This window comes from Colobus angolensis, unplaced genomic scaffold, assembly GCF_000951035.1.
Source record: "Colobus angolensis palliatus isolate OR3802 unplaced genomic scaffold, Cang.pa_1.0 Scaffold32, whole genome shotgun sequence".
Taxonomy (NCBI): Eukaryota; Metazoa; Chordata; class Mammalia; order Primates; family Cercopithecidae; genus Colobus; species Colobus angolensis.
The window spans coordinates 8,592,297-8,610,583 of NW_012116488.1; positions in this window are offsets into that span (position 1 = coordinate 8,592,297).

The following is an 18,287-nucleotide window of genomic DNA, read 5'->3' on the forward strand; positions in this document are numbered from 1 at the left end:
TGTGAACAAGGACCCCTGGTCACCCTGCTGGGGTCAAATGAGGTTGCCTTGTATGTCTTGGAGGATCTCTCCTCTCTTGACCTCCAGTTCAGTGGCTTTCAGATTAGCTGTGCTGGAGAAGCTTGAGAGATGGAAGAACTTGTTAAAATGCTGGTTCGTACTCAGGATCCCACAGACGTGGGGCAAGTAGTCCAGGGCCATGTCCTGAGCATCATTGCTTCTGCTCCACCTCTCCATGTAGAATCTGCTCTTGAAGAAACGCCAGGGTGCATTTCTGGAGGGCCTTGCCTGGAGCAACTGTTTTCGTATTTAATCCCTGCTGCAATAACCCTCTTCCACACACCATTTTTACAAAGGAAAATGGGAGAGCAATGCAGTGGCTTGTTTGAAGGAAACAAGAGGGAAGACAAGAACTCTGGAGAGACAGATTTACAGCTGTTCTCTGCACTCACCTTTGAACCTGATTTTTGTTGTTTTGATAAATTTTCCAAATAGCTAATGAATCCTTGGGCTGGTTTTGAGCCACAATGGAGAGAGGGATCAGGACAAAGGCGGTCAAAATTGTCCTCATGAGGACTCCATGGGTGCAGACTGCAGCCTTGGGCTTCCTCTTGTGGGACTGCCCTCTCCCCTCCTTGTGGTTTTAGCTTTCTTCAAACTCTGGCTACTGCCTGCTCCACCACCCCTTCAGGCCCAGTGGGTAGCAGCCCCCACAGTTGCTAGTCACTCGCTGTGTTGCCGTCTCTTACACGGTGAACTGTCCCTTCACTGTCTCCCTCAACTCCCTTCTGGACGTGCTACTGTTTCTTCCCGAATTGGGAGGCTGTGCAGAAGCAGTGCTGTTGGAATAAGTGGAAAGAAAAGAAATAGCATAAATGTCACAGCTTGCAGGTAAACTGCTTTGAGGTCTTAAAAGTACGTGTCGGAAGAGTTTGCAATACCCTGGACCAAATGCATGTGATGCATACTGCATGTCTTCATGTGCATTAAGCAGCTCAAACCACAAATTACTTCCTGTAGAAGATTAGACTAAAATACAACATGCATGGTGGGTCTAAAATACTAAATGCATGGTGGTCTTTACAGAGGGGTCTCTTTCTTCTTTCTCCTTTTCAATTGATTTTAAATTTTCAACTTTGAGTATCTATAGATTTTAGAGTACAAGAAAAACTGCAAGATTTGCATTAAAATATTTTTATAAGGAGGGTTTTCTTAAGGTCAGTGAAACTAAAAATAATACAATTTAGGAATGTCTTCAAACGTTACCTAATTAGGTAGGAGGAGAAATTATCCTAGAAGCAAAGTGTCTGGACTCAGTGAGGGTTTTCTCTACCCGACCATTGTGCAGTTGCTTTTTTTCATCCCATATCCCCAGGTTGCTAAATCTTACTCCTAAAACCATTTTTAAAGTTTCTCCTATCTTTTGGAATGCTTCGACTCAATGCATTGCCCATGTACTGTCTACTTTGCTACTTTTTATTCACCCAGCAAGTTCAACTTCAGCTTGCACTGCAGACTACTTAAAAGTTCTTTTGATAACTTAAATTTCCCATGATGCCACAGTTCATTGTCTGACTGGTACTGCTTAAAGTTTAACTTGGACAGCTTGAGTGGGGCTCTGCAGACTCCTGCTGGCACAGGAGTGGGCGGGACAGTCACAGGAGAAGGTGAGCTGAGGCTGAGCTTCGGGGAGCTTTCCGGGGTCAAGGAGACATTGGGAAACAGGAAGGGAAGCAAATCTGATGGCTGACATCTTCAGAGTCGTGTGGTGGAGGGGAACTGGGGAGAAGAAAGAGGCTAGGAATAGAAAGAGAGACTTGGAGATGAGTCAGAGAGTGAAAAGGGATGGCAGAGGGCGGACGACACCCACACAATGACAAATCCCCAGACTTTTCAGGTGAAAAATGTCAACCACCTGTTGACATACTCCCATTCCCCAAAATAAAAGCTGCCCAGGTAATTTGTAACATTAATGTAGAGTTTTGCATTTCAAAAAGCCTAGATTTTGGAGGGAGCAAAAGGACCATTCTAGCTACAGCACTGCCAGATGCATGACCAGGGGTTGATTATTATCCAATGTTGCTGGGCTTAGTGTCCTAGCCTGTAAAATGGAGATAAAGCAAAAGATTACAACATCTTTCTTCAGCAGCACTGAGGGAATTGGAGCTTGCCCTCTGTACTCGGGAGCCCTGTGTTCAAATCCTGGTTCCCTCACTTACTGTGTGAATTCAGTAAGTCTTACTGCCTCCACCTTAGTTTCCTCACCTTTAAAAATGGGAATAGCAATGGTATCAATCTTATAGAGCTATACAGAAGCTTAAGCGAGTAATAAAAGCCCTGGAATGATGCTTGGCAAGTGGGGAAAGCTACACAAGCATTTATTGTCATTATCGTTATTACTTTTTAATGCTTGTGATGGTGAAAATGTACTGGAATTTCTCACATTTGGGTTGTGGGTAGCAAGAATCATGAAAAGTAAGCCCTTGCATTGCTGTGTGATTTGTATCCTAATTTATTGATGTCTTTGAAATAGGAATATATTTATAGAATTGTATGATCAAAAAAGGAAGCAAGAAACTAGTTTACCTGTGGGCGTGTCATTGAATCTTGCCACCCTTCATCCACCTACAGATGTTAAACCTATAGCCAGAGATCAATATGGTGTCTACTCAGAACAGCCATCAGGACTCTGCTCTGAAAATATGACTTTTTTTTCTTTTTTCTTTTCTTTTTTTTTGAGACAGTTTCACTTTTGTTGCCCAGGCTGGAGTGCAATGCCGCAATCTTGGCTCATTGCAACCTCCGCCTTCCAGGTTCAAGCAATTCTCCCACCTCAGCCTCCCAAGTAGCTTGGATTACAGGCATGCTTCACCATGCCTGGCTAATTTTGTATTTTTAGTAGAGACAGGGTTTCTCCCCGTTGGTCAGGCTGGTCTTGAACTCCTGACCTCAGGTGATCTACCTGCCTCAGCCTCCCAAAGTGCTGGGATTAAAGATGTGAACCACTGCGGCCAGCCTTATGAGTTTCTTGTATTGGATACACGCTACTATTACTACTTCTAACACTACTAGTAATAATAATAATAATCAAAAACAGACACAGCTTTCTAAATATTTGGAAACCCATGTCTATACATTCATATTTGTATTCCTTCTAAAGTTTCCTTTCTGACTTTCCAGCATGTTCTGATGCCATCTTAAAATTTTTCTAAAGTGCCCTACTCAGAATCTCCTGCCTTTCTCTTTCCTTCACCCTGGCCATCTCCTCTTTCCCTGGATAACTCCTACAAGGTCTCCAACCCTTCCTTTGCTCTCCTTGGCCAGCCTCACTCCATCATATTGGAATCACCTCTTTCCTTGTCTGCATCCTTACTGGTCTGTGAGCTCTCCTAAGGGAAGGGATTAGGTCTTATTCATCTTTCTCTCTCCTACTCAGCACAATACCTGTAAGTAGAGGGTAGACAATAGTTAAATGAATAATTGAGTGAAGAACTGATTTGTCAGGATCAAGGAAACTCTTGAGCCAGGAGATGAATCAAGCCATCAGTAACTTTAAGCAACAAACAGAGGTCAACAGCTAAGGGAGTTGAGAGAATGGAGGGGCCAAGTAACTGAAGATAGGTAGTCCAGGTTCTAGATCTAATGATTCTGGGATCCTGGCAGTGCTTTTCACCCTGTGGGTTCCGTGAGATTTTCTTGAGCTGGGATCCTGAAAAGAGCCAGCCATTAATCACGTATAAAAATAAGGTCTGCCCAAAACCATTACAAAGGTATTTGAAAACTCAAGACGTAAGAGGGGGAAAGCATGCCTGAAATCCACCAAGAATCTGAGATTTTGTAGCTTGTCCAGGTTGGAAGTGACCCTCTGGCTCACTGTGAGTCTTGGATATGAAAATGATGCCACATATGTACTTTACACAGCATATGTTCCCGAGGAATGTACAAGACTGTATATTTCGTGGAGTCAAGACCCCACTGCTATGCTAATTGTAGTATTTGTGCATAACTTTCCATGTCTGTCTTCATGCTTCCCAAATTGCCCATTTATAACTCTTAACGCAAATGTCATTTTTTAAATCAGTTCTTTTCTCTGTTAATTTAAAGACTCCAACATATGTCAAGACAATACAGGCAATTCCAACCAAACAGCAGTTGGCAAAAGCCAAGATTTATGCTCTGTTTATATCATATTGAGATACAACAATACTAGAAAGGAAAAAGAAAAGAGAACGAGCAAGAGACAAATCCACAAGGTTTTAATGAATCACTTTGTCATCAAACAACACATTGAGATATGAACCAGGCCAAAATTTCAAGCTTAGACTTGTACTTCTCCACTGAGTACACCCAAGGTACCATGTGGTATAGCAGAGAGACAATCTAGAATCCTTATATATAGTGTTATTCATTCATTGATCTCTTATAAAATTTGATTGAGCACTTTCTGAGTGTCAGATTCTGCTGGGTGCTTGAGATTCCTAGTAAATGACACCATTGTCCATTGGGAGAACAGCATCCAGTAGGGTGCTTAAGACCACTAGATTCTAGCTGTGCTGCTACCATGCTTGGAAAAGGTTGACAGAAGTAACCTATTCAGTGTTTGGATGAGCGGAGGCAAGATGGCGCAGTTCCGGCTTCTTCACCGTCAGCTTTCCCGCGCCCGGGAAAGACACAGGTCGACTGCGCAGGAGCAACCCGACCTCCCACGGAGAAAAACCGGAACTCGCCTAGCCATGCCTACTGCCCCACCCCCGACCTGCCTATGTCCCGCCCACTGTCCTCCCACTTCCGGGCCCAGGACATAAAAGCCGCTCCCGGTGGCACTTCCTCAGCCCTCACTCCTGTCGGAACAGTAGGAACTCCGCCGGAGAGCTCCACCAGGTGACTCCCCTGGCCTCCAGAGAGCTCCACCAGGTGACTCCCCCGGCCTCCCCTGCCAGAGACCGATGGACCTCACCCCTCCACCACACCTTCTTTCCTGAAGCTGGGGGACCAAAAATAAATGTGCAGTTTTGCTCTTAGCCTTGCCTACTCACTGGTCATTCAATACTCGCCCTGGTTTCCTAGAAAGCAAATCGGTTTCCTGGAAAGCAAATCAGCTTCCCAGAAAGCAAATCATTCAGCACACTGCTTGGAGCCAAAGGAGCACTTTTCTTTTCTTTTTTTTTGAGGTTGAGTCTTGCTCTGTCGCCCAGACTGGAGCGCAGTGGCACAATCTCGGCTCACTGCAACCTCCACCTCCCGGATTCAAGCCATTCTCCTACCTCAGCCTCCCAGGTAGCTAGGACTACAGGCATGCACCACCATGCCTGGCTGATTTTTTTTTTTTTTGTATTTTTAGTACAAATGGGGTTTCACCATGTTGGTCAGGCTGACCTCAAACTCCTGACCTCAAGTTATCTGCTTGCCTTAGCCTCCCAAAGTGCTGGGATTACAGACATGAGCCACCGCACCCGACCTGGAGCACTTTCAGTAGTTACTACATTTGTTTAAGATAAAGTATGGATGCAAGGAACTAGACCCAAAATTACAATGACCTAAGCAATCAGAGCTGTATTTCTCTCACCTATATGGAGGCAGGCAGGCCAAGACTGGGACGGTGCCCTATAGAGTCAGTCTCCTTCTGTGTTGCTATACTCTGTATATGCCTCCATTTCCAAAGTGGCTGGTCCTGTGCTAGTGGAAGAGAAAACTGGAGTTTCCCAGGAATTTTATAGGTCACTTTTGCTTTTATCTAGTAGGCCAGACCCTTAGCACATGGCTTTGCATAGCCACACAGGACTGTGGGAAATGTGCTCATTATTAATGTTACCCTTGTGTTTGCCAGAATTTTGTAACTATGGAAGAGGCGACATGGATATTGGGGGTATTCACAGTCTACACAGGTCTCTTCTGTCCTTCATCACTGGATAACTGGACTCAGTTTACCCATCCTGAACCTTCCTTTTCTTATCCACAAAACAGCACGTCCAAGTAGATGGATTCAAGGGCACCTCTCACTCCCAAAAACTATGAAGTGAAAGAACACACACATGAAAATAAATGAACATCATCTTGGGATTCTTTAGCATATACAAAATGAGCACCACTTTACCACTTGTTAAAAACACAGAGCACTCATCCATGCCAGTGAATATTAGTTCTTGGTCACTGGAATCAAAATTTCCCTGACCGCACAGTCTTCGCAGCATTTTGACTGAAGTTTTTCCTGGTTCATTCATTTTCAGTACTGGCTTTATCACCTTAAGTGACAGAAGCATTTTGTGCCTTTCTGTGTCTTTCTTGAATTTCAAAACTATTCTCATCAAAAGTTGGCATTGCCTTTTTCCAGGGAAACCCAGCCGAACCAGAGAATAACATAATCAGCAGGTTTCAGAGGAAATTAAAGTCGGATCACTGCCTACCGCACCCCATCCAGCTGCAACGAGACATGCCTTATCAATGTTTCGTTTTTTAACGTTCAGACATGTTAAGTTAAGCCAGCTTGTGCAGGGAAAGAATTTACTGATTAGTTCCTGATTTGCTCCATAATTGGCAATGGCAATGGCTTCCACTATGCTAGCTAAATAAAAAAATAATTTTACAGGTAATTTGTTGCAAGGCATTTGAAAAAGATACAGGTCCCATCGCACAAGAATCATAGTTAAACTTAATGATGACTCCATCTGAAGTTTTTATTTATAGCTAATGCAAACGTTTAAAAAAATGTACAGACATTAATTATTAGCAGGTTTTTTTAAAGCCGAAAGTAAGAGTTGAATAAACGTACTTTAAGACACTTAAAGCAGAGGCATTCTTTATAAAATGACTAGCTAAAGAGTCCCTTGGGTTGCCTTTTAACGGCTTTCAAAGCTCTAATAGCACTTTTTCCACCAAAGACACACCCCTTGAATCCTCTGAGAGATACAATAGCATAATTGTTCTTTTAGGTTTCAAGGCCTTGACATATCTGTCAGGGAAAGAATAGTGAATAATAATACCAGAACTATTTTATGCAAATTCCACTTAGAGGTTTCAAGATTTCCCTGAGACGGATCTTGCCCTCTTGTTGACACTTGCATTGTCACATCAGCTTTACATAAGAAAAGTGGTGAGAGTTTGCCTTTTGTAAAATAATTCTCATTTTAAAAAAATCTTTAGATAAAGTTAAAAAACAAATACAAAAACAATGAGATGGAAACATCAATTTGGAGATGTATCAAAGGGAAAAACAGTATTCATTGAAATGATTTTTGCCCCCTGCAGCTAATCACTTTGCCAATGAAATTCTTTTTTAACTTAAACCATGATGGCATAAAATGGATGTTTATGAAGATGCAATCTATGCAAACGCACCTGTTACATGACCCAGGACAACAGCCACATGGACGTATTTTCTGAAGACCCGAGTTCTTCATTCGCCTTCCACCTGATGAAAGATGCTTACAGCAATCACATCTCTACGGCACATTGATTAATACAGTTAATCCAAAAAGCAACCCATTAGTCTTGGAAGCAGATCACAGGATCAAATAGCAAAAAGAAAATACATCATGTTAGTGCTAAAAGACACCTGTGAGCTCGTCAACACCTACAGCCCTCCAGCAATTGAGAAAATCCTTATCAGGCTATCAAAATACAAATCACAAATAAGGTTCATTTCCTCAAAAACAAAGGACAAGAAAACTCCACTCATGTAGAAAAGAGTCCAAATGATCAGCAACTTGGCTGCCCATGAAGAGAGATCATCCCCAACTATACATTCATTCACCCATGCATTCATTGACTCATTTATGCTTCAAATCTTCACTGATCACCGTCTATGGTGCTAGATCTAAAATCAGGTTCTGGAAATTCAAACATATATTAGATATATTCCTTGTCCTCCAGGACTCATAATTCAGTGAGACACATAAATAAATGAATATGTCTCCAAGCCAGGGAATGCCTGGAACCACCAGAAGCTGGAAGACATCAGGGAGGACTCTTCTCCTACAGCCTTTGAAGGGAGTGTGGCCCGGTGGGCACCCAGATAGTCTATTAGGTTCATGCAAAAATAATTATAGTTTTGCCATTACTTTTGCACCAACCTAATAGTTTAGGCTGATCTTAGTGATTCACTGTAGCTAATAGAAGACAACAGATGTGACCATGTATGACTTCAAGAACAAACAAACATAACAGCAAACACATTGCTTCCACTTTGTTCTCTATAGAACAGTCATGCTTGGAGCCCAGAGTGGCCATGTGAGAAGCCTCAATATCCTCAGGCAGCCATGCTGTAAGGAAGCCCAGGCCACATGAAGAAGCTGTGTGTACATTATCTCATCAGCAACCCCAGGTACCAGGCATGTGAATTAAGATGCTTCCAGATGATTTCAGACCTGGGCCTTTGAGTCACCACTACTGCTTAAGTCTCCCTGGCTGAGGCATAGGAGATTGGCCTAGCTGGTCTCCTTTTCCAAATTCTTAACCAACAGAATGTGTGAACGTCATAAAATAGTGGCTCTAAACTGCTAAGTTTAAAGGTCCAATGGACTGAAAGTGTCCCCCTCAAAATTTATATATTGAAATTCCAGCTCCCAAGGTGATGGTATTTGAAAGTGGAGTCTTTAGGAAGTGATTAGGTCAAGAGCATGGAGCCTCATGAATGAGATCAGTGCCCTGAATAAAGGGACCCTGGAGAGCTCTGTAACCCTTTTTCCCACATGTGAGACTATAACAAGAAGACAGCAGTCTGCACACTGAAGGAGAGCCCTCACCGGAACTGGCCCATGCTAGCACTTTGATCTTGAATTTCCAGCCTCTAGAACTATGAGAAATAAATACCTGTTTTTTATAAGCCACCAGTCCACAGTGTTTTGTCATAGCAGTACAATCTGACTAATGTGAGGGGTGACATGTACACCCCGATAGTAACTGGAGCATCGGCAGCAGAGGTTGGGCAGAGGTGTGGCTCTGGCTCCCCTGGGTGAGTCAGCACAGAGTTGCTCACTGCCGCCTCTTGAAAAGGTCACCTTCTCCTACTCTATGCAGCCGAATCACAAGGCCAAGGTGAGAGAAACACAGTCACATTCCACGAGTGCAAAACAAAGGGCATTGACTCAAAGCAAGCATTGCCCTGGAGGGCAGCTGAGTATGGTGCAGAGTGGTGATTTTGGTCTCAGAGAGACCTACAGATCTGTATCCAAGTCGCACCTACACATGTCTAGTTTCCCTGGTTGTGTGACCTTGGGTATGCAGCTCAACTTCTCTGAATTGTAGTTTCCTCATCTATACAGTGAGGGGGTAATTACTGCCATGACACGATCTAATGCAAGTCTGGAGTCTGGTCTTGTACATAACTGTCTCTCAATAAATGGTGGCTATTCCCATTCTCAATATTTTTCAGCTTGGCCCATCACACATACACCCTGAACCTCTGACGTTGAACATTGCACAGTGCATGTCAGATTCTGTTTCATCCTCACCTGGATGGGAGAAAACCACTTTTGAGCCAGGAAGTGGAGAGACCTGCAAGCTCGTGGATCAATTTAGTATCTCCCCTTGGGGGACCAAGAGGCTTAATGTTTATAAAGTACTTTGAGATCCTGAAAGCAAAGACTTTATACAAATGTGAGATAATCATGATAATTAAACCACTGTTATTGAATACAGCGAGGCCTTATTGTTCCCTCATCCTGCAGTGAGCAAACTCCTGGCGGACTCTGTAGCACATTGAAGAGATAATTTGCTAAATCATATACCACTGCCCTGAAAGCCTCACCCACCTACAGCCAGGGACAGGATCCTACCCAACAATACCACTAATAGCAGACCCCCACTTGGCACAGGAGTTTACAGTTTACGAAGCAGCTTCAGATAGCTTCTCCCACTCAGTATCTGTAGGACAAGGAAAGATGGAAATAGGGAAAATTATACCCGCTTGATAGATGGGGAACTTGGGGAACAGATTTGTCTAAGGTCCTACGGAGAGGAAGGTTAGAGAATCTCAAATCTGGAAAACACATTCCACATTTAGACCAATGCTCACATTTTGCAAATGAGAAAACTGAGATTCAAAGAGGTGAAATGACTTGCCCCGGGGCCACACGAGCCTGCAGGGCACCTTTGTGCAAACTGAAAACACACACGCATACACACACCGCTGGGCTGACACACACAGTCCAGGTTTTGGCCCAAGGTTGTGTTTCAGCCCCACTTGCCTGGCCTGGGGCCCAATTTGTGATTCAGGAACACTGCTGTGTTTGAACGTATAGGTTTTATTCTTATTTATATATGCAGTAGGCAGATCAGGAGATCATTGTTATTGAAAGGTAGCTTGCTGTACTCACAGACCCTAAGAGGAAGGGCTGCACCACACCATGGTTGGGGGGTCCGTGAGGTAGCCAGGGACTGGTCAGGAGGTGGAGGGATGGGTGGGAGAGACAACACAGGCAAGAATCTTTACTGTGGTGTTCTCTGGAAGAATGGCAGGGTAGGCTAAACAGGTTTAGGAGTGACTTGTTTGACTAAAGTGGGCTGTGGGGCATGGAGGCTACCCTTAGTTATTTAGTACCCAGCCGGATGATTAGGGCAGGGGAATAGTGACCAGGAGGGTAAGTGCTGAATAAAGGAGGTGGTTGGGAGTGTGAGCTCCGATTGGTTGGTTTGCACATGAAAGCCTGCTCCATGGGTAAGTTACTTGCTCTCTCTGGGACTTAACTAACCCTAGGAGGGGCAGTCTCTCCAGAGTCAAGTATCCAAGATAGAAAAAATATGAAAAACACAGAATAAAAAAACATTACTAGTATAGGCTGAAAAGGACTTTCACAGACCCGGGTAACCAACGCACCCATTGCAGATGAGCAATCTGAGGTTTGATAAGTGAAATAACTAGGGCTTCACTGTTAATTGGTGGTAAGCACAGTGATTCAAGAAACAATGCTGACCACTCCCTGTGCTTACAGCCCTTCCTATTTTCATGGTTTGAACAACAGTCTCCAAGCACCTTAATTTAGGGACCATGGTCCTCACCCATTCCTAATCTCAAAGTTTACACTCTGGGAGTTCAGAAGAGTGGCTAAGACGTTTCTTTCACGATTTGCAGTTTCATACTTTTGCTCACTCTCTGCCTAAAGTTCCTTTCTACACCTTCCCGTCAGGAGATCTTCTCTGTATCTTTTAAGACTCAGCTCAGAGCTTACTCGTTCTCAGAAGCTTTGGCTGAAGTCCTGGGGGGTGGACTCAGTGTCTTGATCTTTAGCTCACAGGCAACTGTGCTCGTCTTGCCCACAGCCTCACCAAGGCGGTGACATTTCTTTTGATGGGTTCCTGTCCTCCAGGAGACAGCCAACTGCTTGAAAGCAGGGACCACAATCCACACATCAGTCCATCCTCAGCACCCAGCATAATGGGTAGTTCATAGGAGCACTCAAGCATTCAACGAAAACACAACCTAGCAGTAAGGACTCCTATCCAGTGCTCCTTGCATTACACCACACTGCCATGGCTTCTCTCTTCCTAGATACCCTCCATGAAGTTACTCCCCTGTTCCCCTAAGAGCAGAAAGGATTATACCTTGAGCAACACTTTTCATAAACCATTTACTTCAGACTTGTGCGATAGCTGTAATTGCCTTTGCTTGATTTTATTTTGTATTTTGTTCCTTTGTCAGAGTCAGCTGGATTTTCCAAGGGAGAAAAGATCTGCATTTCCTAACCATCAGCTCTAAATCGCACTGCCTTAACCTCCTTTATACCTGCATGTGTACGACTAGAACTTGTTTGTCTGGGTGGATTTCTTTTCCTGCTGATTTAGAATCTACAAATAGATATCTTCTTCTAAAACATACCTTTCCGCAAAGCCAACCTACTGAATCAAACTCACTATCTTAAGACACCTCTATGACCAAAGGTTATGCTTTCGGAGTTACATTAATCTCTTTGTCTAAACAACACAGGCTTAATTGGTTTAGATGAGAGTTGTACTGTTTTGAGTAAAAGGGTGTGATTAATGTAAGCTAAAGATGGTTGGACGGGCACAGACTAATTCAGCAGTACACACAAGCCTATTATCATCAGAGCCGATAGGGCTTGGGGAAACCTGAGCAAGTTTCCTCTCAAGAAAAACAAGACCTTATTGGTCCCCCCAGACCAATCAGGGCACCAAAGACATTTTCCCCAGTCTCTCTGCACAATGGAGAGGCCCAGGGAGTGCCTGGCGGGATGGAAAGAAGCTTCTGCTGCACAGGAAGTCGGGTTCATTTGGGATCGCCATACAGGAGACAAAGTCATTGCCCCTCACTTTGTCTTATTTACTAATACTTTTAATGGCAAAAACCGCAATTACTTTTGCACCAACCTAATGGAACAATGCTTGCTGACTGCCTGGCAAAGCCACTGGACTGCCTCTCTTTCTCTTGCCCTCCTCGACCCCAAATCCACTGGCCAGCCCTTTTTACCCTGCACTGAGCCCGTTAGTCTAACCTCTGTAGATTGCCTGTGTGAGGCCCCTGTATCCTCGTCCCAGATCTAGTTAAGGGGGCACAGCAAGGGATGTGAGAGCAAAAGCAGGGTAAGGACGGGAGCTTCTTCCCTAGGACCTCGTGGGTTGGATATGCAGCCACAGTCTTCCCCACACGGCACTCTGTCTGGGTCTGGGAAACTGCTCCCTTTTCTTGCCCTTCAGACCAAGGTGTGAAAACAGCCTCTAGTTCTAGTTCCAGCTATTGCATCATACCTGATTAGTTCCTATTACTTATCACCCATCGGCTTTGTGCTAAAGGTTTCACATACATTCATTTATTTAATTCTCAAAAATCCTACCACATAGACACTGTTCTTGCTCCATTTTACAGGTGAGGGAACTGAGGCACAGAGAGGCTGAGTGAATCAGGGAGCTCCCCCAGGCCCCCTGTCACCAGCTCTCGGGCTTTTACCCATATACATGGCAAGGGAGAAAGGGGAAGGAGTTCCAAAGTGAGAAAACAGAAGAAAGAGAACATAAGAGTCTGCCACTGGGAAAAATCAAGAAACACTGAAAAGTTCAGTGAGGCTGGGAACGAGAGTGGGAAGTGGGTCAGAAGAAGGAGTGGCTGGGATGAGGCTAGGGTAAAAGTTTGAATCCCTCCTCTGCACTCTACATGTTTCAGTCAACATGATTCATACTTATTGAGGATGTCTTGTGGGGAGATGCAAGCAAATGAGATAATAACCATCCTCCCAGGGTAAGGGTGGAGACACACCTGCAATCCAATTCGGCTGGTGTCATAGGAGAAAATGAACAAAGGACTATAGGACTGCAGAGGCAGAAGGTTCTAGTTCTATTTGGCAGGTCTAGAACTATGATGAGGCAGATGAGACATTCGCCTTGGGTACAGAATTTGAGGGGGCATTGAAAAACTGTAACCAAGATTAATATTTGAATGCACTAAAAAAAATCAAAGTTAATGTAAAAAATCCACAGTGAACAAAAGATCAAAATTTTAAATAAAGACAGACTCGGTCTCACTTGTTTTTCCTTTTGCCTTGGGCTCCATTATAGCTGAGCTTTTCTGATCCCATATTTATTTAAAATTTTGATCTTTTGTGCGTGATGGATTTTTGTGCATGATAGATTTTTTTGCATTAACTTTGAATTTTTTAAAGAACATTCAAATATTATTTACCTTGATGACTCAGTTGTTCAGTATTGTCTTCAATTTTGCACCCAGGATGAGTGGCTTGTTTTCCTCATGCTAGTCCCAGCCTGCTCTCTGGGGCACTTAACCCTGGACTTACTGCTGTGGATCTCAGGTGGTCACAGGTCACAGGTATAAAGTAGATTTGGTTTGCAGTATGGAACGATCACTCTGCAGAGTGGAGAACTGGCCAGGGAAGGTCAGTAGGAAGAGGGAAAAGACAAGATGTGCCTACAATATTCCTGCAGGTTCAGAGTTCTAAGAGAGTCAAGCAATTGCCCAGGTCCCTGGACATGGACGAAAAGCTTTTCCTTGTGCATGATCACGGGCTGTTTCTTCACTTCTTGGCCTATTTCCTCTACCAAATTGTGAGCAGATGCATGTTAAATTAGGATTAATGGAGCTCCTTTGTGATGCATTGAATTTGAACTGTGCACAGTAATAGTTTCATAACACATCATTCAACCTTTCTAAGAGGTTAAAAATTATATACTTAAAGCTTTAACATATTTGTCTACAGTCTGAATGATTCCAAATGAGAATGATCAGTCCACTTCATTAAGGGAAGACTGGCTGAAAAAACACAACACACAAAACAGAACAGCAATGAGTGTCTCGTGCCAGTTCAGAGCCCAGTGGCATTTTTAATATAAACACCCAGGGTTTTTTAAAAAATATATAGAATTAGTATGGGCTTCCCTCTTATTGTAGCCATGGTTTTTGTACTATATATTCGGGTTGGATTCTTTGCACATTACTTAGTTCCTGGAAAATCTTTAGAGAGGTCTGGACTGCATAGTTATAAAAATTATTGTAATGCATTTTCCGTGCATATTAAATTAGCTCCCCAGACTGATAAAAGGTTGAAAAGCTATTATTCTTTATTCTTCAGTTTACTACAACCCTAAAGTAATAGCATCCTATTAAAGTTTATTGATTGCTCCCACTGTTAACTAGCAAGTTGGTATATAAAAGTAAAACAGAGAAATCTGCCGTTTCTTCCTTGTTGCTTTTTGCAGCACGTGCGTCTTAAGATTTCAAAGGATGCATGTTGACTGTACTCTGATGAATCACTGCAGGTTGGGGAGGTTTTGGCTTAATTGTTTATTTTTAACTGTTTCTTGTTTTTCTATTTCTGAGACTTTGGCATTTTTTGAGAAAGATTTTAGTCTTTTTATTTTTAAAGAAAAACCATGAGGTCTGTCTGGGAAAGCGTAATGGATTAAAATACCTAATGGTTGTATGATTCTTCCAATAACACTTGACCCACTTACTATGTGCCAGGCACTGTTCTAGGAATAAAAGATTTAAGAGTGAAGAAAACAAACAGGGCCCACTCCTGTGACACTCATGTCCAGTGATGGTGAGACAGGTGATAAGTCAGCAAGGAAATGCAGACTTACTCGATCAGATGGCAACAATAATAGTAATAATAATAATAATGCTATAAAGAAAGCAAAACAGGATAAGGAAATAGATAGAGTGATGGTTGTTATTTTGGGTTATGAGGTCAAGAAAGCCCACTCTGGTGGGTAGCATTTCAAATCCCAAAGTGGTAAGGGAGCCAGCCATGCAGATATCCATGCAAAGGAAATTCAAGGGGCTTAGCAAGAATGTCACCTTAGCCCAACCATAGCCAACAGGTGCACAGGTGGTTTTTGCACCCCCCTACTATAAAGCATCCATTACACCAGACCTGGGGAATAGATTGATAATAAACCAATGAAACACAGCCTTTGCCTTCCAGATCCCACAGTCTATTAAGGGAATCGTCATGTGATGAGAGTATCAGGCAGCCTGAAAGCCTTAGAGGGGTAAACCATCACACACACATTCATCACAGCTATTTTCTGGTACCCTGTGGTAAGCACTGGGCTAGGGTTAGACAAGAGGCATTGTAGGAATCCAGAGAAGAGAATTTTTTCTGTTTGCTGGAGCAGACAAAGGAAAAGTAGAAATAAGGGAAGTGCCAAGCACAGAGACCTTCCTGTGGGTATGAGTCACTGTGGTGGGTGGATGAGGACAGCCAGAGGCAGTTCAGCAGGGCGGCCTGAGGAAAATCCAGCAGGGGACAGGGTTGAGTTGATGGACAAATATCAGCTTTTTTTCTGGTGGGTGATGGCAATTGGAAAGATTTCAGATGAGGAAGCAACTTTGTCAGATATTAATATTTACTAATTTAGAAAGGTAGATCTGGCAGCCAAGTGGCAAATGGCTAGAGGAGAGGGTTTAGAAGCAGAGATGGCAAAGTTCTGACTCAGTATCCTCACCTGTAACAAAAGAGCAATGGTTGAGAGAATCCTGAGTTTCCAACCAGCTCTAAAATTTAGGAACTCTAAGATATTAGTAAGTAACTTAAAAGTGCTCTTTCTCTCTCTTTCTCTCTCTCTCTTTGGCACAGATTTTAGAATTCTCCCAAACTAGTTCATGCTTTGATCCAATGAGTGGCTATAAGTCCTACATATTGACTGTGGAATACAAAATGCCTCTATTTCTTTTTAACAAAATGATGCTTTCCCCTCAGCTTGATTCAGTTGGACGTGCATGTGTGTCTATCTTTGTTCCCAGGGTTTCGTTGTGGTTGTTGTTGTTTGAGATGGAGTCTCACTTTTTCACTCAGGCTAGAGTGTAGTGGTATGATCTCAGCTCATTACAACCTCCACCTCCTGGATTTAAGCAATTCTCCTGCCTCAGCCTCCTGAGTAGCTGGGACTACAGGTGCGCAGCACGACACCCGGCTAATTTTTGTATTTTCAGTAGAGATCGAGTTTCACCATGTTGGCCAGGCTTGTCTTGAACTCCTGACCTCAGGTGATCTGCCCGCCTCAGCCTCCCAAAGTGCTGGGATTACAGGTGTGAGCTACCGCATCTGGCCTGTTCCCAAAGTTAATGTTTATTTTTTTCTCTCCCTTTTCCCTCTCTCTGCAAATGAAAATGAGTTTTGTATTTATTGTATTCATCCAAGTTACACTTCTCCTATCCAAAGTAATGATCCCAGTCTTGAAATATTTGGGCCCAAGGCGAGCAGAGGTGAAGCAGATGTGGGAAGCATGCACTTCATTATTATGCTCATGTAAAATTCTAAAAAGCAAAAACTGGGTAACATAAAATGTGACACGAAGGAGAGACACAGGTCGGGGCTTCCAGGACACAGGCTGAAGATAATTTGTGGAGAGCAGGAGTGCATCTTGCTTATCAGAGAGTGCCCTGAAATCTTCCATGGTGCCTGCAGTGAAGTCTGTACAGAGTTTGTTCCAAATCTCCAAGTCAATTAATGTGCAACCTGTGGCACTTTAACTTTACTCAGAAGAAGGACCAGATGCTGAATCTTCCCGCCTCAACTGTCTGTGATAAAGGAGAATAAAACCGGATGAGGTGTCGTGGCAGAGGCATGTTTTCCAAAATGTGAGCTCTTTATTCCAGTGTGGAGAGCTGTCATCGAGAAGCCACTGCCCAGCCAGGGACTCCACTGCCCAGGCTCCTTTGCATCTAGGTGTGTCCATGTGGTCAGTTGCTTTCAGTGACGTGTAAGTAGTGGTTAAGAAGCCTGTGCACCTTCTCCAGGGTCTCCTCCTAACCACCAACTGGGCAGAGGACAGCAGGGTCTCCAGGTGGAAGGAGCCTGAATCCCTGAATCACCAAGTGGAGGCAGGCCAGACACAAACACTCACACCAATCTGATGTGTAATCACAAAATAAACTTCTATTATGCTGGCCACTGAAAGGTTGTGGTTTGTTAGGGCGATTAGCATCATCCCAAATGACATAGGAGTCAACTAAAGACACTTGCAATTGGGTATTGGTGTTGGTGCCTGAGGGACATCGCTTGACCTCCTGGGACTCAATTGACTTGTCATATGTGAGTATTCTTGATGGGTGATGAAGTCTGCATATGATAACTCTGTGAATGTCAAGGTGTCATGGAGACCTGGAAGACAGAAACAAGTTGAGCAGCTTGACTTTTAATTTATAAACTTTGGATAATAATAATACTCTCTCTCCAGTTGTAATGAAGATTAAATTAGATAATACATAGTAATACATAGAGATGACTTAGCTAGCACAGTGCCTGGCAGTTACTGTTGTTGTTATTGTTATTATTGTTTTAATACCATTCTGTAGTACTAAGTAGTGGCTATTATGACTCCTATGATATCTACAAATCAGAGGAGAAAGCAGAGACAGGCAAATTAACTAAGTTTGCAGAGTTGGTAAAAGAAAGAACCTCAATTCCAGATCCACCTCTAAATTTTTCCCCTCCATGTGGTCCTGCTGGGCTCTGCCCTGCACCTGCCCAGGCCCTATAACTCTGAGTTGATTAGACTCCAGGCAAGAGTGAAACACATCCAAATGAAAGACGTTTGAGTTAATTGGCTTTTCCTCCAAGACAGATTTCTTTTTGACAGGCAGCAGGACATGAGGCAAGAACAACTTGTTCCGCATCCTGTTGTATAAATAGGGATGGGACAAATGGTTTGGCTAAAATAAGCACAGGCCTGAAACTTTACCAAAGCTGGAACCAAATCCAGAAGGAATTTTTTTTTTTCGTTTCTTCATCTTGCTCTCTCTTGGTTATTATTTTTGAAGAAAAAAATAGTCCATTCCAATTTTGTTCTCTGTGGTCACTCCTTTTGTCCAAAATAAAAAG